Raw genomic sequence first — 24,840 nt, 5'->3', positions numbered from 1 at the left:
GAGAAAGTTATATACCAACATAGGGGATGCACCCAAATGTTTGAAAAACTCTGGGGCCGTGGCTTGATGTACCTGGGCTTGTCCTGGTGGATCTGGTTTTGGGTAGGTTACTAGGTCTGAATGCTAGTTGAAACTGATCTCAATAACATTGGAATGGGAAGCATGGGTTATGATGCATTATAGGGCTCCAGGAGGGAAAGATTCGGATGAGAGGGATAGATTTTTATTGAACCATACTAGAGATCTGGCTATGTTCAATTTGCAGTTTGATTCTGTTTACTATGCTCTGTAATTGATTACTTGTGAAGCCTCGGTCTGTATGTATATGTTTACTTTAATAAACTTTTTCTTTGGATAAAAAAAAAGAAAGAACTGAAATCCAATGAGTGAATAGGGTGGACCAGGGACAATAAGGCTGTGGAAGAAAGAGCTAGAATCTAGATGTTGCTGGATGTCCTCCAGTCAGGAAATGAGACTGGCTCTCTCTGACTTGCTGCAGCTTTTAATGCACACTGTGAGATGCTTATGGTGTGCAGTGAAGTTGTGTGAGCAATTTCAGTAAAGGAGAGGAGTCTGTACAACTGTGGAAGACTGAAAGTAAGGCTGGAGATCAGCTTTAATGCATGCTGACGTATTGTGTTAATATAATGCATAGTGTGCATAGGCCCCAAGGGGCTTTTTAAAGAGTTTTTTCTTTCCTAATGGTTGAACCCAACAGACATTTGTCTTCTTTCAGTCTGTATTACTAAGCAATTTGAAGCACTTACAAGCAAGTTTACTAGCAATGGCAGTTCTATTACAAGTGGTGTAAATAGGCTTAGAAAGTCACTAGCCCTGACCTCACATTACTCATTCCTGGATGGCTTTCAGTTGCTATTTATGTTGATTCCTATTATATCGGTCACATTCTTCAGCCTCCTCCCTCTTTGCTCTGAATCTTCCTTCATTCCAGATAAATATTTATTTTTATATACCGTGCCATCACAGCTCCAACATATCTCCATTTATCTCTTTAATACTTTTGTTGCCAACATTTGTGTTTCTGTTCCTTTGTACCTGTAATTATAGAATTTGCCTCTCCAGACATTGTCCGTAATTGAAGACATCATCTTCTGACCTTGTTTTTCACGTCTGCTATGTTGACTTATGTAAGACACAGGACATTTTGATGTGCTTAAAGGCTACATTCCCCCTTTGTTCACCTTTTTTTTTTCTTTTAAATTCCAGCTCTACTATGTACCCAGGGGCGGACTGACCATTCGGGCACTCGGGCACTGCCCGAGGGCCCCATGCCACTAAGGGGCCCCATCAGGGTTACCAGCCTATGTATCAATATAGCATCAATGTACTTATTTTGCAAAAATAAAAATTCTTTACATTAATTCTACACAGGCTTACCTCCCTCGCTTCAGAGCTGTTTAAACACACTGCTCAATTACTTCTGCCTTACTTCCTGGTCAGAACAAAATATTACAGCGCACACATGCAAAAAAGACATTTACCTCCAGCAAGGCTTATTTAAAACACCTAGACATTTTCAAAAAACATTATCAAAAAATATGGGGATTTGGTCACACCATATTGCTATATTGTGCTTTAGCCCACTTACTGCGACAAAGATCCCCAATGATTAGTGGGTCCTACGCTATCCATAGATTGGGAGATCCTGCTTCTCTGAACCATGGGAGAAATACCCTCCTCTATATGGGAGAACTCGAGGTCTCCACCCATGACACAGGTGGACACTAATGAGAGGTACTTAATGAGGGAGTGGGGAAGAAGTTGACCAGCTGATCTCATTAGCACACACCTTGCATCATCTACTCCTTCCTGTGTCATGAGCTAAAGTCCGACCAGGAAATAAGGCAGAAGTAATCGGGAAGGGTTTTTAACCACTTCAATACCGGGCACTTTCACCCCCTTCCACCTTGCAGCTTTCAGCGCTGTCACACTTTGAATTGTCATGCAACACTGTACCCAAATGAAATTTTTATCATTTTTTTTACCACAAATAGAGCTTTCTTTTGGTAGTATTTGATCACCACTGGGGTTTTTATTTTTTGCGCTACAAATAAAAAAAGGACGAAAATTTTGAGAAAAAAGTTTTTCTTCGTTTTTGTTACAAAACTTCGTAAATAAGTAAGTTTTCTCCTTCACTGATAAGGCTGCACTGAAGGGCACTAATGAGGCAGTACTGATTGGCACTGATGAGGTGGCACCGATGGGCACTGATGATGAGGCACTTATATGCAGCACTGATGGGCACTTATAGTTGGCACTGATAAGCAGCACTAATGGGCACTGATAGGTGGCACTGATATGCATCACTGGTTGGCACTGATAGGTGGCATTGATCAGCACTAATAGGCGGCACTGATAGGTGGCACTAATGGACACTCATAGGTGGCACTGATAGGTGGCACTGGTGGGCAATTATAGGCAGCACTGATGGGCACTGATAGATGGCACTGATAGGCAGCACTGATCAGGAGGCACTGGCAGGCAGCATCACTGATGGGCACAGAGTGCCATCCCTAATGGGCACTGATTGGCATCCCTAGTGGGCATCCCTGGTGGCCTCCAGTGGGCATCCTTGATGGGTCTACACTGATAATCAATGCGCTGATTATCAGCGCAAACCCCACCCTGTCAGGAGAGCAGCCGATCGTCTCTCCTCTACTTGCGCCTGTCAGCGCGAGTAGAGGAAAAGCCAATAAACGGCACTTGCTGAAGGCTTCACTGCCAGTTTCCGTTACTTACGATGCCGGCGCTGCACTCAAAGCTGCTTAACAAATCGGCTCTGGGTGCTGACATTGCGGGATCCCTGGACAGGTAGGTGTCCTTATATTAAAAGTCAGCAGCTACAATGTTTTTTCCAGACTGGAGCTCTTCTTTAAGTGTTCTTTGTTCTGGTTCAGTGGCTTTAGCTGTCTTGTCTTCTGGTACTGCAGGGGTTAAAGAATGTGTTACCTCAACATTTTTTATTCTTGATATGTGCCTGCTGTACCATGTACTTGTGTTTAAAAAAGTTTCCTGTTCTCTTGCTATTGCTTCGTTTGTGTGAAATGCCTGGTATTTCTGCCAGTCCCCTAGCTTTCCTATTTCAAACTGACAACACTAGGCATGACAGCACATCCATCCCAGCATGGTCAGTTTATTGACTGTGCTGGGAGAACAGCTTTCCTGTCCTTCAGTGGTCAGACTTGTGCTGACATGCCCCCATGCACAGCCCTTCACTGGGAAGATTAGTGCACTGCTGTTTCTTCACCCCTAGTTCTCTAAGCCCTTATGCAGTTGAGAACAGTGGTTATGTATAATACATATCATTATAGATTGTAAGCTCTAATGAGCAGGGCCCTGAATTGAATTGTATTGTAACTGTACTGTTTCCCCTAACGTTTTAAAGCGCTGCACAAACTGTTGGCGCTATATAATAATAATTATATATAATAATATATGCACAAATCTTTTGCCTTTTTTCATTTTTATTTTAAACTGAATGGGTTAAATGGGGATTGTTTTATAAGGAATTTGTTCACATATACTGCTGAGCCTGCCATAGGCACTCACCAAGAGTGCCAACTGTGCCCGTCCTTTTCTTCTCCCTCCTCTATTAATAGCTTCCAGTTATCAGTGGAGGATGTGGGCCTTTCATTCATCCACCTGTCCTCAATTCAAAGAGTGCATTTCAATGATGGACGCTGCAGTACAGCTAATGTGAATGGAGAAAGGGGGTTGAAAAGTGCGGGCATAGTTAGCATGATGACGGGTTCAGAGGCTCATATTAACCTCCACAGCACCAAAAGATTACCATTGCAGGGGTAATGGGGGGGTTTGGGGGACAGAACATTTAAAGTAAAAAAGCAGCGACCAGCACAAGGGACACTTCTCATTCAATATAAGTACTGCCCCTTTTGCTGATTACGAAAACAATAAATACATTTTGACATCAATATTTGTACTGTGAGCAATACAGTACATGGTTTTGGTAAAGGAGTGGTTAAAGAATAAATGTGTTTTAGGTATTTATTTGTTTTAACTGAGATTTAGCAGTGCAAATAGCATTAGAATAATAATGATATCAACACATATACATAGTTCCAATAAATGTTCGATGGGAGATAGTTGTCGGAAATTCCGATCGTGTGTAGGCTCCATTGGACATTTTCCGTCTGAATTTCCGACAAACAAAATTTGAGATCTGGATCTCAAATTTTCTGACGACAAAATCTGTCGTCGTAAATTTCGATCGTGTGTACACAATTCCGATGCACAAAGTTCCACGCATGCTCGGAATCAAGCAGAAGAGCCGCACTGGCTATTGAACTTCATTTTTCTCAGCTCGTCGTACGTGTTGTACATCACCACGTTCTTGGCGATCGGAATTTCCGACAAGATTTGTGTGACGGTGTGTATGCAAAACAAGTTTGAGCCAACATCCATCGGAAAAAAAACATGGATTTTGTTGTCGGAATGTGCGATCGCGTGTACGTGGCATTAGTCTGTAGGGTTCAATATTGAGATGGCCTATCCTTTGCAGCTATAACAGCTTCAACACTTCTGGGAAGGCTGTCCAGAAGGTTTAGGAGTGTGTCTATGGGAATGTTTGACCATTCTTTCAGAAGCGCATTTGTGAAGTCAGGCACTTATATGAACAAGAAGGCCTGGCTCACAGTCCCCGCTCTAATTAATCCAAAAGGTGTTCTATCAGGTTGAGGCCAGGACTCTGTGCAGGCCAGTCAAGATCCTCCACCCCAAATTCACTCATCCATGTCTTTATGGACCTTGTTTCTACACTGGTGCGCAGTCATGTTGGAACAGGAAGGGGCCATCCCCAGACTGGTCTTACAAAGTTGGGAGCATGAAAATGTCTTGGTATGCTGACGCCTTAAGAGTTCCCACCACTGAAACTAAGGGGCCAAGCCCAACCCCTGAAAAACAACCCCACAACATAATCCCCCCTCCACCAAATGTTTTGGACCAGTGTACAAAGCAAGGTTTATACAGACATGGATGAGCGAGTTTGGGGTGGAGGAACTTGACTGGCCTCCACAGAGTCCTGACCTCAACCCGATAAAATACCTTTGGGATGAATTAAAGCGGAGACTGCGAGCCAGGCCTTCTCGTCCACATTAGTGCCTGACCTCACAAATACACTTCTGGAAGAATGGTCAAACATTCCCATAGACACACTTCTAAACCTTGTGGACAGCCTTCCCAGAAGAGTTAAAGCTGGTATAGCCAATTCAATATTGAACCCTATGGATCAAGACTGGGATGCCATTAAAGTTCATGTGCGTATAAAGGCAGACATCCCAATACTTTTGGTAATATAGTGTAGTTTGGACGATATTCAGAAGAGCAAATTCTGGTGAATGAGTTCCGAAAAAAATTCTAAAATATCTTTCACTATACTGGCTTCTCCCTCTCCATCACAGGGTGTGCCTGGGCACACCTTAAAGCAGAGGTTCACACAAAAATTGAACCTCCGCTTTTCGGAACCCTCCCCCTCTCCGGTGTCACATTTGGCACCTTTCAGGGGGGAGGGGGGGTGCAGATACCTGTCTAAGACAGGTATTTGCACCCACTTCCGGCATAGACTCCCATGGGAGTCAATGCCGCTTCCCGTCCCCACCGCGCTGTCTGCTGGGACACATATGGGTCCCAGAGGCAGCGGGGACCAGTTAGGAAGCGCAGCGCGACTCACGCATGCACAGTAGGGAACCGGGAAGTGAAGCCGCAGCGCTTAACTTCCTGATTCCCTTACAGAGAATGACGGCGGCAGCACCCGAGGACCGAGGGACGATTCAGTCTCGGGTGCCGACATCGCCGGACCCTGGGGCAGGTGAGTGTCTTTATTTTAAAAGTCAGCAGCTGCAGTATGTGTAGCTGCTGACTTTTAAATTTTTTTTTCATGGGACTCCCTCTTTAATCATCCTGTGCAGTGCTGATTTCATCTGTTTCCTGGCACACACCGTCTCCCCCCCTGCAGTGCTGCCAGCTTCCCTCCTCTCCTACTGGCTACTGTGGGGGATGTTTCAGGATGGAGAGCAGGGGAAGGGGCCGGTAAATATTTCATTTACCGGCCCCTTCCTTTTCTGAATGAAAACAGTGATTGATCTGTACCAGGCGCTCCTGTGTTCTTCTCAAACGAAGCGTAGTAAACTAAGTTTACTATGCTTTAGTTTGTGAATGAACAAGAGCTCAGCACAGAGCACTTCCCATTAGTTCAGTGTCCATTGCAGCTGAGGCTGCAGAGAAAAACGCGGGCGCAAACAAACGGAAAAATACTGAAACCCCCCATCCCCCTTCAATTGCAGCCTCACTGTGCCCATCAAATGCAGCCATTGTGCCCATCAATTGCAGCTATTGTGCCCATCAATAGCAGCCACTGTGCCCATGTGTGCCCATCAAATGCAGCCACTTGTGCCCATCATACAGCCACTTGTGCCCATCATATGCAGCCACTTGTGCCCATCATATGCAGCCACTTGTGCCCATCATATGCAGCCACCTGTGCCCATCATATACAGCCACTTGTGCCCATCAAATGAAGGTACAATGTTTAGCAACTCACATGGTTAATGATTAAAAGAAGCACATCTAAGTATGCAGGCATCTGGGGTAAAGCTGTCCACATAGACCATCCTCCACACCGCCATCAACGTCATCCCTTCCACGCTGCGCTCCACGAGTGCTTCAAGCCTCTTTTTCAGATCGCTCTACTGCAGGGTACTCTTCCCGGTCACGATTACAGACTGACAGCGGTGAGAGCCGGCGATGGGGAGGATGGTCTGTGTGGACAGCTTTACCCCAGATTCCTGCATACTTAGATGTGCCTATTTTAATCATCAACCATGTGAGTTGCTAAATGTTGTACCTTCATTAACCACTTCCCTACCCGCCTATAGTCAAATGACGTCCACAGATGGGATCTCCCATCCTGGGTGGACGTCATATGACGGCCTCGGGTCCCCGGCCGCCTAGGGGGCGCGCGTGCGTGCCCGCCGCGTTGCGCGGGACCCGGTGCGTGTGCCCGGCAGCCGCGATGTCCGCCGGGCACCCGCGATTGCCCGTTAACCGGGCCGGACCGTGGATCTGTGTGTGTAAACTGTCAGTTGAGAGGAGAGCGATCTGTGTTCCCAGAACGGAGGAACACTGATCAGTCTCCTCCCCTTGTGCGTCCCCTCCCCCTACAGTTAGAAGCATTCCCTAGGAAACATATTAACCCCTCCCCGCCCCCTAGTGGTTAACCCCTTCACTGCCTGTCAGATTTACACAGTAATCAATGCAATTTTATAGCATTGATCGCTGTATAAATGTGAATGGTCCCAAAAATGTGTCAAAAGTGTCCGATGTGTCCACCATAATGTCGCAGTCATGAAAAAAAAAAATCGCGATCGCCGCTATTACTAGTAAAAAAAAAAAAATAATAATTAAAAAAAAAAAAAATGCCATAAATTTATCTATTTTATAGACGCTATAACTTTTGCGCAAACCAATCAATATGCGCTTATTGCGATTTTTTTTACCAAACATATGTAGAAGAATACGTATCGGCCGAAACTGAGGAAAAAATTTGTTTTTTTTTTTTTTAAAAAATGGGGATATTTATTGTAGCAAAAAGTAAAAAATATTGTGTTTTTTTCAAAATTGTCGCTCTTCTTTTGTTTATAGCGCAAAAAATAAAAACCGCAGAGGTGATCAAATACCACCAAAAGAAAGCTCTATTTGTGGGGAAAACATCAATTTTGTTTGGGTACAATGTCGCATGACCGCGCAATTGTCGTTTAAAGTGCGACTGCGCTGAAAACTAAAAATTGGTCTGGGAAGGAAGGGGGTGAAAATGCCCGGTATTGAACCGGTTAAATGTAACCATATTGCTACACTTAGAGGCTCCTCTCTTCTCTTTTATACTCTGTAGCTCCTGCTGGACTTTGCTTCTAATCCCCTTGTGGAGGCTTCCATTTGTGGATGGACATTTTATGGTTACACAACCTATCGCATTGCTATAATCTTTTTATATGGACTATTAACTGAAGACCTATGAATAAATGGTTGTGGAACAAATCATCTGAGTTTCCAATATATGGGGAAATTTGCTTTGATATACGAGTGCTTTGGATTACAAGCATCTTTCTGGAACTAATTATGCTCGCAATCCAAGGTTTTACTGTACTAACATTTCCTTACCCTTGCTCTGTTCTGTTTGACCGCCGGGAGTGAAGTGAAATACCCAAAACTTCTGAGTATGGGTAACCATATGGCTCATGTGCTCTTTCCCATGTGACAATGCTAGGTGTACATGATTGACCCAATGTTGTCACAAGATTGCCATTGACAGAAATGTTAGGTGTTTTTCAAAATGATTTCTCAGCAAAAAAAGCATGGGGACATGGAGACATGGATGGATAGGGGAGTTTGCTTTGAATATTAACCGCTTCAATACAGGGCATTTTCACCCCCTTCCTTCCCAGACCAATTTTTAGTTTCCAGCGCTGTCGCATTTTAAACGACAATTGCATGGTCGTGCGACGTTGTACCCAAACAAAATTGATGTCCTTTTTTTCCCACAAATAGAGCTTTCTTTTGGTGGTATTTGATCACCTCTGCAGTTTTTATTTTTTGCGCTATAAACAAAAGAAGAGCGACAATTTTGCAAAAAAACACAATATTTTTTACTTTTTACTACAATAAATATCCCAATTTTTAAAAAAAAAAAAACAATTTTTTTCCTCAGTTTCGGCCGATACGTATTCTTCTACATATTTTTGGTAAAAAAAAAAAAAAAAAAAAAAAAAAAAAAAAAAAAAAAAATCGCAATAAGCGTATATTGATTGGTTTGCACAAAAGTTATAGCGTCTACAAAATACGGGATAGATTTATGGCATTTTAAAAAAATTTTTTTTTTTTTTGTACTAGTAATAGCGGCGATCTGTGATTTTTTTCGTGACTGTGACATTATGGCGGACACATCGGACACTTTTGACACATTTTTGGGACGATTCACATTTATACAGCGATCAATGCTATAAATTACTGTATAAACGTGACAGGCAGTGAAGGGGTTAACCACTAGGGGGAGACGAGGGGTTAATTATGTTTCCTAAGGGAGTGATTCTAACTGTAGGGGGAGGGGACGCACACGAGGAGGAGACCGGTCAGTGTTCCGCTGTACTGGGAACACAGATCGGTCTCTTCTCAACTTTTTTGTTTACACACACAGATCCACGGTCCTGATCGGTTAACGGGCAATCGCGGGTGCCCGGCGGCAATCGCGGCCGCCGGGCACACGCACCGGGTCCCAAGCAATGCCGCGTGCGCGCCCCCTAGACGACCAGGAATCCCAAGACGTCATATGACGGCCACCCAGGATGGGAGATCCCATCTGTGGCCGTCATTTGACTATGGCCCGGTAATGAAGTGGTTAAAAATAATTCAATAGCGTTTTTGGTTTGTGGAGCTCAGATGCAGTGTAGTTCTGCTTTAATGCCCCGTACACACGATCGGAAATTCCGCCAGCAAAACTCCGATGAGAGCTTTTTGTCGGAAAATGTGACCGTGTGTATGCTCCATCGGTCTTTTGCTGGCGGAATTCCAGCCAGCAAAAGATTGAGAGCAGGTTCTCTATTTTTCGGTTGGGAAAAGTTCCTATCCGAAAATGCGATAGTCTGTACAAATTCCTACGCGCAATATTCCTACGCATGCTTGGAAACAATTCAACGCATGCTCGGAAGCATTGAACTTAATTTTCTCGGCTCATCGTAGTGTTGTACGTTATTGCGTTCTTGACGGTCGAAAGTTCAGAGAACTTGTGTGACCGTGTGTATACAAGGCAAGCTTGAGCGAAATTCCATCGGAAGAACCATCCAAGTTTTTTCCGACGGAAAATCCGCTCACGTGTACGGGGCATAAGGCATGCTAGAAAACCTGTGAGCAGATAACAATTACTAGTGTAGCGCTACCCCCAGAGTATCTGCTGTATTGTTTGATGATTCCTCTGCACACCTGAAGATGACACACCTTGCTCACTCAGCACTTACTGACACACCTTGAGGTATTTTAAAGAATTTATTAGGTCAAGCATAGTAAATAAGAAGAGAGGATTAGTAAGCTGACCAACACTGCATCTGAGCACCACAAACCAAAACGCTATTTTTAATATTTAGAGCAAACTCACCCATCCATCCATGTCTCCATGCTTTATTTTGCTTAGAAATCACTTTGAAAAACACCCCGTAGCATTCCTGGCCGAGGCCATCTTGAGTAAGGGCAGATGATTCAGCATTTACTTCCTGGAATCTATCTTCCCTTAGCTCAGGCATGCAGGCAGGAGTGGGTGCTTAGCTGAGAAAACCCCTCCTTCTCTCCCGAAGACCCCTGGCATCATTTGCCTACGCAAAAAAACAGCAAGTAACTAAATTGTAAAAAAAAAGTTGAAAACACGTAACTACGATATACTTTCTCATCCATTTACTACTGCTAGCAGCAAAAAGATTAAAAATAATTAATGTTGACTAAGAGTGAAATTCCACTTTAAACAACTGCAGTATTTTGGCTAACAGTAATTAACAGAACTAAATTGCATTTACCTGGCAACAGTAAATAAAGACAACCTTAAAGAGGAAGTAAACCCTGATGGTTTTTACTTCCTCTTTGTTTCCCTACAAAGGTAAAGCATAATGGGCTACTATGCATCGCATAGTAGCCCATTACGTGACAGTTACCTGCAGGAGAAGCCCACGATGTCCCGTCTTCCTTTCTAGTTAACGAAAATTATGGGTTCTGCAGTATTTCAGATTTTCCAGTTCTAGCGATCTCATTTGGTTGCCTTTATTTTCATTCACAAAGAACACCATGCATATTCTTCACCCTTCTTCCTTCCGGGGACGCGAACTGGCCGGGGTAGCATGACGTAGGGAGCCGGCAGTCATGGCATGACCCGAGCTAGAAACGGCACAGCATGCTCTTTCTAACTACGGTGCATGCGCAGAAGAAATCGCCGTACGGCGATTTGCAAATATCTCATAGACCGTGTAGGTCTAGGAGATATTTCTTGCACCTACAGGTAAGCCTTAATCTAGGCGTACCTGTAGGTTAAAGTTGTCTGTAAGTGTTTACAACCACTTTAACTTGCTATAATAGTCCCTGTTTTGTCACACCGGCCAGGATGATGACAGAAAAAAACATTAGTCGGCAAAGCTGGGGCCATGAAGAAAGCACAATCGTTCCCAGCAGACAACAGATTCATTTGTATGGTGTTATTCTCTTACCAGACCCAGGGCACCCTCTTTTAGGTCTCCAGATACGTGTTCTGGTTCAGTAAAAGTCAAGTTCAAGTCAGACAAGGATAGAGGATTCTGTGATCTCTCTTTCAATCCTGCTGAGACATCCCCTCTTTTTCATCCTTACAAGTGGTAGGAGTGCACTGGATTGTTCCCAAATAAAGAGGAGTTAAGGCAACCCCACTGGGGTAGAAGTATTTTACAGAACCAGGCACAAGAAAAGCCAGTAGCCAAGACTTTCCAAACTCCAGGCGTTTCCACATAGTTTTACAAAAGCTAGCACCCAGCGGTAGTAGCCAGTGGTCCTCTCCTGAAAAAAGGCTTGAATGTGGAAAACTGAAATCTCGGTTTTGGGTCGACTGACCCTTTAAATTTTCTAGTTAACCAAAATGATGGGTTCTGCAGTATTTCAGATTTTCCAGTTCTAACGATCTCATTTGGTTGCCTTTATTTTTATCCACAAAGAACACCATGCATATTCCACAGTGTATTACACACAATTGTTGATTGATGTCTGTATCTTGCAGAAAAGTCGCAGCTGTTTTTATATATCAATTTGTCACTAATCACAATTTTTATCACAGAGTATTTGGGACAGCGCAGTAATTTCAATTTAACATTGGAAATTACACACATGTCATTTGCATTTTGTTTATGGTATGTTATACTCGCTTACTGTATGTTATACATTTGCAGCATGTTATACTCGCTTTTTTCCAAGAAAGTAGATTTGTAAAATATAAATGACATTTTCCAATTACCAGAACATCCATAATTAAATCATAAGTGTCATTTTGTTGTTTTTTTTAAACATATATATTTATGTATTGTTGAGATTTCTATACATCATTCAATGGGAAATCATATTGATAAAATGGTCTGTGTTTATTTCGCTGGCACCGATCGCTTTGAAACATTCAGCATTTTTAAACAGTGAATCATTGATTTTTTTTTTTTTTTTTTTTTTTTGGCACCTGCGATGTGCAATCCCACTTACTTGTCTAAGTCCACATATGCTGCACAGTCTGCGCATTGCAACTAAGGATTTTATTCCTCATTGATGTATATCAGCATTTGTCCTCTGCACCCACTTTAGATTCACATCATAACTATCATGAATCAAGAATGTGGTCTAATCCATGCAAGTAGATGTGCCTGTGTAATACTTTTCAAAAGGAATATGTGCCAAAGTGTTTGGGCAACTATACAAAGGTAACTTACATTTATATTTTCTATTGATTTATCCGATTTGTATAAACCATTGTTAAAGCCAAACTCTAGCCACTTGCCGACCATCATTTATTACGGTAAATACCAGGGTTATGGCTGCAGCTAGATGCCATAACCCCGGTATTTTTTTTTTCTTCAGGCTGCCAGCTTTCAGATAAATGTGATCCCAGTGGTGGATTCACTGCAAGATCACTTTTGGAAGTTAAAGTGTATTTTTACCAAAAAAATTGCGTTTGAATAACCGATTCGCAAAAACAGTGTGACATAAAAGGTTTCAATGACCGTCATTTTATTCTCTAGGGTCTCTGCTAAACTTGTATTACAAACAACAGATGTCAGAAAGAGGCCTGCTCAGCAAGTGGCTAGCCAAAATATATTTATTGGGTTTTGGACAGAGTAGGAAAGAATTATTTTGCTATCTGTGTCCCTGTTGGGGGATTTCACCTTACTTCCCATTCTGGCGACCACACAGTTAGCATTCTTTTGATCACAGGCTTTCCGGTGGAGCTGATCGGAAGATTTATGTGGGTCTATGGGCTGACTGAAATAAATGGGCTTGTGTCTGCCTACCCCTGAGTCCATCCAGGTCCAGAAAAAGGAGAAAAATACTGTGTCAAATCTAAGCATGACAGATCAGGGGTAGCCCATAGCTTCCAACTGTCCCTGATTTCGAAGGGACTGTCCCTGATTTGGAACAAAGTCTCTCTTTCCCTCTTTCCTCCTCATTTGACCCTCATTTTGGTCTGATCATTATAAGTTGTATATAAAATGCACTTTTTATCTTTCAAAAAGTGTTTCCCAGTGCTAAACCTTTCATCCAATTTCTAAATTGCTGCATTTGTAAATGTCAAAGGCCAATATAAAGGAATAGTAGTGGAAAAAAAAAAATCACTTGTGGCTTTAACTAATCAATTAACTAAACTTGTACAATTCACCTTTATGGGGGCGTGGCAGGGGGCATATCCTATGCCTACATACTTTTGCTAATAGGTGTCCCTCATTCCCATCTCAACAAGTTGGGAGGTATGGTAGCCTGATGTAAACAGACACAGTTTACATCCAGCAGCCCATGCATACAACACGGGTCTGCAAATGTTCACTATTTAAATGTGGACAGAATACTGAACAGGCACAGATTTCACAAATGTGACATCTGTTCTATAATGCTTTGCATCAGCAGGAGATTTGTTCATGGATCCTATGGTAAAAGGAGCAGAGTACGCCCACAGGAAAGGACCCTAAAGCCTGGTTCACACTAGTGTGACTTTTGATACGACTTGTGTCGCACAGAATCACATTGTTGTCAATAGTGCTGTTCAAATTATTGCGACACAGATTGGTTCAATTTTGGGAAATGGTTCCTGCATTACTTTGATGCAATTTACAGTGCTGCTTGGCCCCATGGACTATGCAAAGTTGCATCAGTCAAACCACATAATCGCACTGTAAATCACATCAAAGTTGCATCACAGTAGTGTAAACTGAGCCTAAGTATGAGAGAAAATGTCCCCAGCAATACAAAACATGAATATTATAACCCTTCCCTTCTTTACTCATAAAGATTCCTTTATTACTGTATGTGTCCATGTTGGAGAGATTTTTCCTGTGTCAGTAACCTCATTGGACGAGGGTGAAAATATCTTCCAAGAGCGACCCATTCAAGTGAAAGGGGCTGCACTGCAATGCACGAAGTGGTGGGTTAGCATTTTCAGGGTTAAAACAAGCAGTGAGGAGGCAACATATTGGCTCCTCACCACCTATCAAACCCATGTATGAACGAGCCCTAAAACTCTTTCCAAAACTAGAATTGTTTTAAATAGTTTAGCTTAAAGCCATGAAAGTGAAAATCCAGCTTTACTACTAAGAAATACAACCACTGGGACTACAACTCGTATTTCAAGGATTTGAGCACCTGTTATTTTTATTCCTTCTTACTTCTGTTTTCAGAATATCATAACTACCCCTTTACCAGTAGACTTCTGTGGAGTTAAGCTGGCCATACGCAGCTCAAACTTCAGAAAATTCCTGTGAATTTGACAAAACAGGTGGCCTTGCCGACACCACCTGGCTCAACAAACTTCGTTAGAGAAATGGAAGGAACCGGTCAGTCACTTTTCTGGTATTTTGACAGTTGCGGATGCCGCCTGTCAGAATACAGTAGCCAGTTGGAGGAGATTCATCCATCCACAGTGGGCTAAATGAGAGAACTCTTTACATGTTAGAATGGAAGCCTGAAAAGGGGGGATGAGATCAGTACAGAGCAGGATTAAAAGTGTTCTCCTGTTTCTTTTTTTTGTGGTAAATATTAAAGCCTCTCTCCGGGATAAATTCCACCTCTGCCCCCCCTCTATCTAATCACTGGATCCAAAAAGAAAAAAAAAAAAGAAATCAATGCCCCAAGTCTTATCCTATTCTTTTTATTTATTGCTTAACTCAGTGGTTCTCAACTCCTGTCCTCAGGACCCACTAACAGGCCAGGTTTGCAAGATAACTAAAATACATCACAGATGATATAATTTGCTGCTCAGTGATTGCAGTATTCTAGTCTGCATCTCTCCAAGGTAATACTTAAAATCTGGCTTGTCAGTGGGTCCTGAAGACAGGAGTTGAGAACCACTGGCTTAAGTCCTTTCAGTCAGTGCCTACATGACGTGGACTGTTCCTATTGGATATCCATCAGCCTGGGTTCTCTCAGGATCCAGAAGAGGACTGGTGTTGAGTGAAGGGGATCTGTGATCTTGGGCTCCGTCACACCACTGGCTTGGCGTTCCCCCACACCCAGAAACTCCAGTGGTGAAGGATCTGGAGGAAGGACTTAGGTGAGTATATCTGGCTTGACAAGGTAAGGGGAATAAAAATACCTAGTAGGATGGGCTAGATGTGGGTAGGAGGCAGGGATGGGGTGGGAAAAAAAAGTGTTGGCCCAGATTCAGGCTTTAAAGCTGATTTTTTTTCCTCCTTATTGCAAGTCCTCTTTTATTACAAAGACTTTGTCTATTTAGGGGTAATGTGTAAGCTCCAAATGTGATGGTGTAAGAGCTTACAAAGCATACCTGGAAGGACCAGGTTTCAAGGGCTCAGGCAGAGTAGGGTTATCCATACAGTTAAACACATCCTTGTATATATTCAAAGTACTTGTTATAAGAGAAATGGTGGCTGCTATTCTCTGGAGGTGACAATGGCTGTCCCTGGCATCTACTAAGTTCTGACTTTGTCACATGATCCTGAATACCCAGAAGTACTCAGCGCTAAACGGAGCAGTGGAGGAGCAAAGGAACAGTGAGTATATCTAAAGCACACTTTAGATAAGTGAATGAATGCACTGAAGGCTGATTATAAAATCAAACCAGCACAATACAAAGTAATAGTAAAGCTGTCACCTGGAGTAACCAAACAGGTTTTGTCTTTCAAACTCTGGGAAAGTGAATCAAAGATTTTTTTGTTTTCTTTTGATATTGGCAGTCCAATTTGGTTTTGAACTAGCTTTTAAAATTTAAAATGACAGTATTTGCATTTTTGACAGCTGCAGAATGTAAAAGATCTCTTATGCGGTGTCTTTAGAGCTGAATCATTATCGCCGGTCAGGGGAGGGGACTTTCCCCTGCAGTGGTCAAGCGTTGCCAAGCTGCAGCTTGCAAATGGGATTGCTAGCATTCAAAAGATGTAATTTAATTCAACTAATTAGAAGAAAAGCTCTGTGACTATGAAACATTGTTTCTTTGGCTTACAAAGATAGAAAAATAATTATAGAGCCAATACACCCAAAAGTCATATTTCAGTTATAGGTGGAATACATTGAAATAAGTGTCTGATTTTCTATATTTCCTCCGAAATGTGGTGGTAAAGTGGAAAAAAAGCTTAAAGTGATTATAAATGATTTTTTTTTTAAATAACAAACAAACATGTCTATACTTACCTGTTCTGCAGAGCGGCCCCAACCTTCTCTTCTCGGGTTCAGAGATGGCCCCATGGGAAGCAGCTTATCCTGGGGGCATTTGCGCATGCTCACTGTGTCCATTGGCACAGACAGGACTCGGCCAAGCCCCCCCGCTCCCTTGTCGCTGGTTTTGATTGACAGCAGCGGGAGCCAATGGCTCCTGGTGCCCAAGCAAAGCCAGTGAGACATGGAAGTGAGGGGAGAAAAGAGCTGCAGACGTGCACAGTGATGGATCTAATGAGGGCTCAGGTAAGTAAAAGGAGGGGGTGGGGATGAGGGGCCAATACTGATGGCAAACATTTTTTACCTTAATCCACTTTAACTAGATCTGTTCTTAAAAATGTTCCCTTCCCCCTCCTCCTACCTTTCCTTCCTAACCTGTATAAAATAGATCTGTATACTATTTTTAATCCACTCTGTTACAGTCGCATGATCCCACAGATTTAGCTCCCCTGTGTCAGTGAACGGCTGCTGCAGGGGAGAGGAGGGAGCACTGACAATGGCTGGGCTATTGAAGCCTATGGGTGAAGTGGCAGCTTACTGAATTCAGAGCCGTTGTTGAACACTCGCTTATACAGTTACTCTTCACACTTTTGCCTTTCTAAAGTATGTACCCCTTTAGACAAGCCAGTGTGTACCAACTGTCCCTAGGTAGGTGTTACATAATTCCAGCTACCTCTTGACATGAGAAATGATTTCTGGTGACCATCTATTGCATATAAATGTTTTGAGGCAATGCCTTATATTACATACAGTAACTAATAATGCTTGCTGTGAAAGACCAAACCGGGACATGGGCTTTTGGAGGGGACTAGGGGCTTGCCTCCTACCCACTGATTATGGCCCATGGAAGAGACCAGGGATTTTGTCTGCTTCTCCCAGTCAGAGCATGGAAAAGGGCTCAATTCAGCATCTGATTCCATGGAGAGAGCAGATCAGCCCTAATGATGGACAACCACATGATGAACGCGTAGTGCAAGGCTTGGATTAATTCTGTGAATAAGGACAATACAACTTCCCTTCTGGAGTGGATGAAAAGGTGTAATATTAATTTTGTGCAGGATAATGGTCAGATAAAATAGGGTGGCCCTCCTGCAGACTGGTTTGAAGAGACTCCTTCTCTTGCGACAGAAATATTTATCAAAAATATCCCTCAAGAAATCTATGAAGATAAATTAATCCCACTTTTTCAGACTGCTGGAACATTGTTTGTCTTCTGATGACTTGTCTAGTGGACAGATTACACAAGTTAAAGCCAAACACCTGAAGACAGCATGTGTAATGTACTTTGTGTATTCAGGGTTGTAGACTGTTGCCAGACTGAGTTGTTGTGGGGTCTCCTGCTATAATCTGTTTATTAAGGTGTCATTTTTTTTTTGTTAAGTGTGTCTCTCCCATTGTATGCCTCCTAGGTGTGAATTCCCAATGTTAATTGAGTCACCTATTGTTTCTATCTGTTGGCTACTCCTCTTGGAGGTTCCTACATGATGGGATTAGCCTCGTGTCAACTCTACCTCGTTATCTAACCATTGTGTGATATTTTTGATAATATGTGGTGACTGCCCTAATTTTGAAGTGTATAAAAACCTGTATTTCTGTTCAATAAACAGTCATTCCTTTTGCTCTTATCCCAACATGTGGTCTGTGTATGATGCTTGGGGTAAAAAGGCTGGTATTAGCTCTCGGTCTGCTGGAAGGGTTTGAAGAGCAGGAGGCACCGTTTGGCAGAAGCACCCAAGTTGGGTGCCAGGCTTTCCATCACACTTGCTAATACTTATGTTGGATATTTTATTTCGTAACACTGTATTATATCGATTGTATTATAAAGTCAGACATACCCCTTGGGAACCCATACCATAGGTGGGTTCTCTTTAATAAAATTTAGATTAATAACATCTAATAATACCTTCCCCTAGGACAAACAGGTTAATTGCCATACTTCCTCCCAGTCATGTTTCCATCTCTAGATTAGTGTTGCTTGTTTCTTAAAGTAGAAATAAGGCCTCACATTAAATAACATAAAAGTTCTGCAGAAAGAAAAGCCTAAGCAGTGATGGCGAACCTGGACACCCCAGATGTTTTGGAACTACATTTCCCATGATGCTCAACTACACTGCAGAGTGCATGAGTATCATGGCAAATGTAGTTCCAAAACAACTGGGGTGCCAAGGTTCACCATCACTGGCCTAATCCTGACTATTCTTAAAAATGTTCTCCCCACCTATCCTGCCTAGTCTGTATGAAAAAGATGTGTATACTTACCTACTAACCTGATCCTGCAGCTCTTGCTTAGGGAGAGCTGAACAACAGTACAAATGAAGGAGGATTTAGCTCGGTTAGGAACGGTAAAGAAAGTTTTTATTTACTTTTCAATGATTGAGCATCACATACTAACTAAATTTGGGACTTTTGTAGACTATCATACAGGGACCTTTAGTTGAAAGTATAAGTACAGTCAAACTTTTTTTTTGTTTTGGGAGGATTGGAGAAGGGTTACAATCCCATTATATTTTTCCTGGTGGCCATAGTCGTAATAATAATACATTTTAAAGTTGTCATGGGAGCAAGAAGTGAATCAAGATCTTCTAGTGGGAACAAAAACTGGAAGTGAAAGGAAACTTCCCTATCAGGACATAGACAGCAAAATATAACCTGCTAGTGGTTTTGACACTTCCCTACGCTATGAAAAAAAAAAAGTATGAAAGAAAATGTGGCCATACATGCACTTTAACTGTCATTTAGTGCCTGTACTAAGGCAATGCAAAGTAGGAATTAATGTAATATTTTAAGATTTCTAACAAGGAAATATATTCTTTAGATATGACCAGGCTCTTATAGAAGGGGATTCTGGAAAATATGGTTAACAATGGAGTTTTTTCTGTAACAAGTAGTTGTAGCATTATGAGGCACTTGCCCATTTATCATGCCTGAATTATATGTTTGTTTTTTTCTGATGAATTGAGAGTCTGATATTACACTTTTCTCAGCTTCCAGACTTAACAAAGGGGAATGGAATCCAAAGGACAGCTGGTCATCATGGTTACATTAGAGGTTGGACAAATGTAATTTTTGTACAGTAGCCAGATACCAAATTTCCCTATACGTCTAAATTACATCATGATGCAGTATCATCATGCAGCAACCGCATTGAAATGAATATATTATTCTGTCTGTACAGACAACCACAGTCTGAAAAAGTAAATACTCTGCCCTTGAGAGTGTGATGGACTTCTGAACGTCGTTCCTTTTTGCTTCTCCATTAATCTATTCAACTCTGGTCAGTTTAGTTTCTCCACTGTAAAATGTTCTGGACACCTACCTTATCAGGCACTTCATAGCATTAGCAGCTAATCTTTGCCCCCTTTAGCGGCTGGAGAAAATTTGGAGTCAATACTTTTTTTGTTTTTGCCTCCTGATGAATGACTATCCTGGGACAGCACCCAGAGGGAAGTAGGAAAGGAAGGCAGGATTTAATAATTCTAATATTCATGTCTCCTCTACATACAATGTCATGCTCAGGCCAGCAGAGTATGCACAGTTATCAAAGAACATTAATATTGTCATATATGGGTGAGCCAAAGATGGATGTTACATCCTGTCACATAACTTCTTTGAATGGAGTGGTGAAATGTGCACTACTTACCAATGAGCGGCTATTCACTGCTCTGGCCAAGATTGGGGTGTGTTTAGATTAGGCAAGCTCTGTTGACTTATTTCTGCAGTGAATCTCTTTCCATCCTGAAAGTTTCTCAGAGATAGAATCCTATTCAAAGAAAAGGTTCATATTTCCAATTTACAGTGAGGTCTATTAAGTGATTTAAAGCTCTAAGTCTTGAGGTTTATGCCCTAGTATGATATTTGATATGCTAAGACTAGAGAAGCTGTTATAGATACACATGGATGAGGACCTATGAAGATATATCACCTACCAAACATAGCTGGTTTCAGGTACTGTAGGAAGACAAGACCCATTCAGCCTCGAATCTCCAGGGAAAGGTAATGTTCCTTTTAAAGTGTTACTACACCCACAACAGTAAAATCAGTCTGTATATGCAGTAAAGCATGCATACTCACTGTAAGGGGTTAATCCTCTACATTGTGTAAAAAGGCTGTTTGATCCTATCTTCTCTGATTCTCCCCTTCTTTTACTGTCCCCAATCCTTCAGCACTGTCCAGAGGGTCAGGGGTCATGCAGCCTCATAGGACAGTCAGAGGAGAATGAAAACTCCTTCTAAAAGCTTTAACCAGTGCTTGGCTGGACACTGATAGCAGTCACAGGGCTGCTATATACGGCTGATGAGAAAAGGTGTTTAGCAGTTTATATTTACTAGAATAATTACATTTCCATGTTCTGTGTACTATGAGATACCAGCAGGGGCGGCCCGTCCATTAAGGGTGCACGGGCGCCACCCCCCTATCCATGCGTCCGGCCCCATGTAGAACGCCGGATGCATGAATTCCGATGGGGGGGGTAGGTTTACTCACGTAATTAGAGCCAGAGGCTCTAATAGGCTTCAAAAAAGAGTGGGCTCGGTTCGCAGAGCACTGCGAACTTAACCCACCCAGTTGAGTGATAATAGCAAATGAATATTTGCTATTTTCACACTGATACTTCTCCCGGTGCAATCAGGAAGCGGGTCTGAGACCCGTTTCTCGATTGCCGCATAGGAGAAGCATTCCAATTAGCCACTGTGATGCCCGCTGAGGAGAGCAGGGGAAGGGAAAGCCGCCCATGATGTCCGTCGCCCGGGTGAAGCACTGCCCTCCATAGATGGGGTAAGTGCTCTGGACTCGACCAGACCAGCTGCACCCCCCCCCCACCACCACCACCAGAGCTGCCACTAGAGATCAGATATAGTGAATGCAGGGTCCTGGGTTTAGTAACACTTTAAGAGATAGAGTTTCATTTATAACCGCAATTTCACTATGAATTACTCATTTATGCTAATCATTGCAATCTATGAAAACTATGGGTAAAGGTTACTTTTACCTTTACTTCCTTGCTGTTGTGCTGTGAACAACCAGTAATGTGACAATAAAGACATTTTTCTGTATTCAAGGGTGGCATTCTGGCCACTATTGTAGGGGGTGTAATGTTGTGCGAGTTTTCGCTCAGTGGTAGTGCTTTCCAGTAAGTTCACAACAGAACAAACCCTCTAAATGGGACTTTTTAGGGCATCAATCACTACAATGTTCTATAAAAGAGTAAATGTATTATACAAAGTTAAAAATATATACCATAACACAATACACTAGAAAAATAAGATGCAGTTGACATGACAAATAACCACCTGATCAACACTTTGGTTTGATGAGGATCATGTTAGCCCAACGTATTTCGAATTTACATAAATGTTATCCGCAAGAATACCCACACCCCCAGCCACTGAGGGATAGATAGTCCACACCACATATATGCTTATTGTTGAAGATCAACCCAGTTTTAATTTTTTAGAAATATATGAAGTGTCCTGGTGAGAGGACAGCATGCCTATTGGATAACCAGATTTGTAGGGTAGAAATATTGCTTTTGAATGCCACTTTGAAAATCAGACTATTCATCAAAGAAGGATAAAGGCATCAGCGAGATATTCAAAAAGTATCAAAGGTATCAAATGGTGTCTCAATAAGCCCCCAATTGCAATACCTGAAAAATCCAGGCCTGTATTGGCGTCAGTAGAGCAGCAATCTCTACTGCGCATCATTCTTCTCAACGACAGATTTTTCAAATAGTTCAGTGAGTTCAGTCCACTTCGGAAATGCTGTTTTAGGCTCGATTCACACCTATGCATGTTGCTTTTGAGCGTTTTTGGAGTTTTTTTGTCATGCTTGCCACGCTTTTGAGCAGCGTTTTTGTAGCAGTTTTACAGCGTTTTTACAGCGTTTTTGTGGCATTTTGCGGTTTTTTTGTTTTTTTTTACAGTTTTAAATAAAAAATAAAAAAATTAAAAAAAAAAACGCCAAAAACGCATCAAAAACGCATCAAAAACGCTGTAAAAACGCTGCAAAAACGGTGCACTTGCGTTTTTGATGCTTGTCCATTGAATTCTATTATATGCAAAACGCTGCATTTTGCATGAAAAAAAGTCCCTGACCCTTTCCAAAAATGCAGAGGTACAAAAAGGCATTGATGTGAACATGTTCCATAGGAACCCATGTTAAAAAATTCCCATGCATTTCTGCAAAATGCAAAATGCATCAAAAAACGCGCTAGTGTGAATGGAGCCTAAGGGCTTGCTGATCCACTTTTATTAATAAAATGGAAACGTTCAGACAGAAATTCAGTTTCCCACGCAGGGGGTTCCATCATCAGCATGAACTAGGGTTGCCACCTCATCCCTTTAAACCCGAACACATATTAATTACACAGGTTTTGTGGCTGATTAAGATGGTAATTAAACTCAATTGGTGCCTTATCTGCATTTAATTAGCCTCAGAACCTGTGTAATTCAAAGGTGTTCGGGTTTAAAGGGATGACGTGGCAACTCTAGCATGAACATAAATGTTCCTTGCTGCTCTGTCACTGACTGCATATGTACTGTGCAGGCATACATGCTCTGGCTGCCCCGTGCATCATCACCTGGGACAGAATTGGCATCTTCCTGAACCCTTTGCTGAGACCTCTTGTCTCCCAGGTGGAGCACTGAACTATTGACAGGTCCTAGATTATAAGTGCTGTGAACACCTGCACACTCAGTCTGCTGGTTTCTGGCAAGACCTGGTCACAGGATTGGAGACTCCCTCCCTCCAGCATTTTGAAGTTTCCAAGCTCCAAACCCTGATTTGGAAATTACAAAACCTGGAGAGAGATGAAAAACCACCTTTCTCCGCTCAGAAATTACATTCTGAAGTCCTGTAGTCTTCATATGTGCAAACTCTGTGTCATTTCCTCATACATTTTCACAGTGACAGGGCCTCACAATGCCACAGGGTGCATTTTTCTGACCACCAATATAAGGGGTATTTTTCCTATTAACCCCCCTGATGAGTTGGTTTTAGTAAGGGTTCTCAAGACTCTAAAATTATTTAAAAAAATACAAATTCAAAAGTGTTGGGGTGTGGATAAGTGGCACTTTCACATTTGAGTGAAGGTCAGCTTTAAGCATGTGATAGAGTATTTCTATAGCAGAACCTTTTTTAACCCATTTGTCTGCATTTATGTAGGCAAATGTATCTTTACTTCCTGTCCTGAAGACACAGGGAGAGGAAAGCTCTACAAAGTAAGGAAAAAAAATCTCTTTTATTTGCCGTAGTCTGCATCCACAGGCAGCAAAAATAAAAATTAAAAAATTTGAAGGAGATTTAACCATTTCTCTACTACATCTAAAAATTAAAATAAAGTTATAGCTAGAGATGCACTATAATCCCCTCCACCTCTTTAGAGGTCTTGTCTGCTCTTGAGACGTTTTGTACCTGATCCTCCAGGAAATAAAGTTACACTGTAGCAGGTTTAAATCAGGTTTGGCTGATAAGCACTCAATCCATTGTTACAAAGATGCAACTGCAGTGAAGTTTTATTTATACAGAATGAGCCAACAGAATATTTTACAATAGATTTAAACCCTAACCAAAGGACACATCAATTTGCTAAAGAAATCATTTGACTTATTTTTCAATAAAATATTAGTTTTTTTCATCCTTTGCATCTAAGTGCTTTTGGTCTCCTGCCACCACTTCCTGTCTACATGGACTCCAGTGATAGCTGCATGGATTGGCTCTGGATGGGTTTCATGATGGTGAAAACCATCATGCATTAAATGAGGTTGGAGGACAGTTGTGGCACAGCCCCATTCACTGTAATGGGTCACATACTGCCTGCTAAATGTATCAGAAGACATAATTTTTGCCTTGGTATGTGTACAACCCTTTCTAGCTGCTGTGTTGGAATAGGAGGGGGCAGTCTGGAGGTGGTAAACTGAGGCTCATCCACCTATTTTTACCACTCCCCTGGCCACAAGTGTGAACGAGTCCTTGAAGATATGCTTGTTTCCACAATGTGATAGGACCATTTGCTCTATTGAAACTGTAATAGAACAATGTTTCCCTCAGGAATGTGATTGACCTAGTTACTTTCATAGAAATATAGCTGACTCACTATAGCCCTTCAGAGTGTATTTTATTGTATTCAAAGTGTATTGGGCTCCCTTGAATGTGTTGGACCACCTCTGTCCTTTGGCCATTTCATTTCACTAGGAGTATATTAGATGTGTTTTAGACTTGTTTGGAAAGTATGCTGGACGACCTACCCAGCTCATACCTCTACAAATGTATTTTGTGATCCACCAACCCTGACCTAATCAGCTTGCAGCATTTGGCTGAACTACAATTTTTAGCTGTTACAAAATCCTTCTGCTGTCAATGAATGCAGAGACCTAAAATGCTTAACTT

General features: G+C 42.0%; 1 protein-coding gene across 2 annotated transcripts in view; it reads left to right on the top strand.

The window, feature by feature from the left end:
* The window catches only part of RGS7BP (regulator of G protein signaling 7 binding protein), a 175,929-nt gene that overhangs the window by 80,780 nt on the left and 70,309 nt on the right, over positions 1–24,840 (top strand). The window lies entirely within an intron of this gene.

Source organism: Aquarana catesbeiana, linkage group LG01 (assembly GCF_042186555.1).
Source record: "Aquarana catesbeiana isolate 2022-GZ linkage group LG01, ASM4218655v1, whole genome shotgun sequence".
NCBI classification, from domain to species: domain Eukaryota; kingdom Metazoa; phylum Chordata; class Amphibia; order Anura; family Ranidae; genus Aquarana; species Aquarana catesbeiana.
Note: the sequence above shows the minus strand (reverse complement) of the source record. Positions and strands in the feature narration are given on the sequence as shown.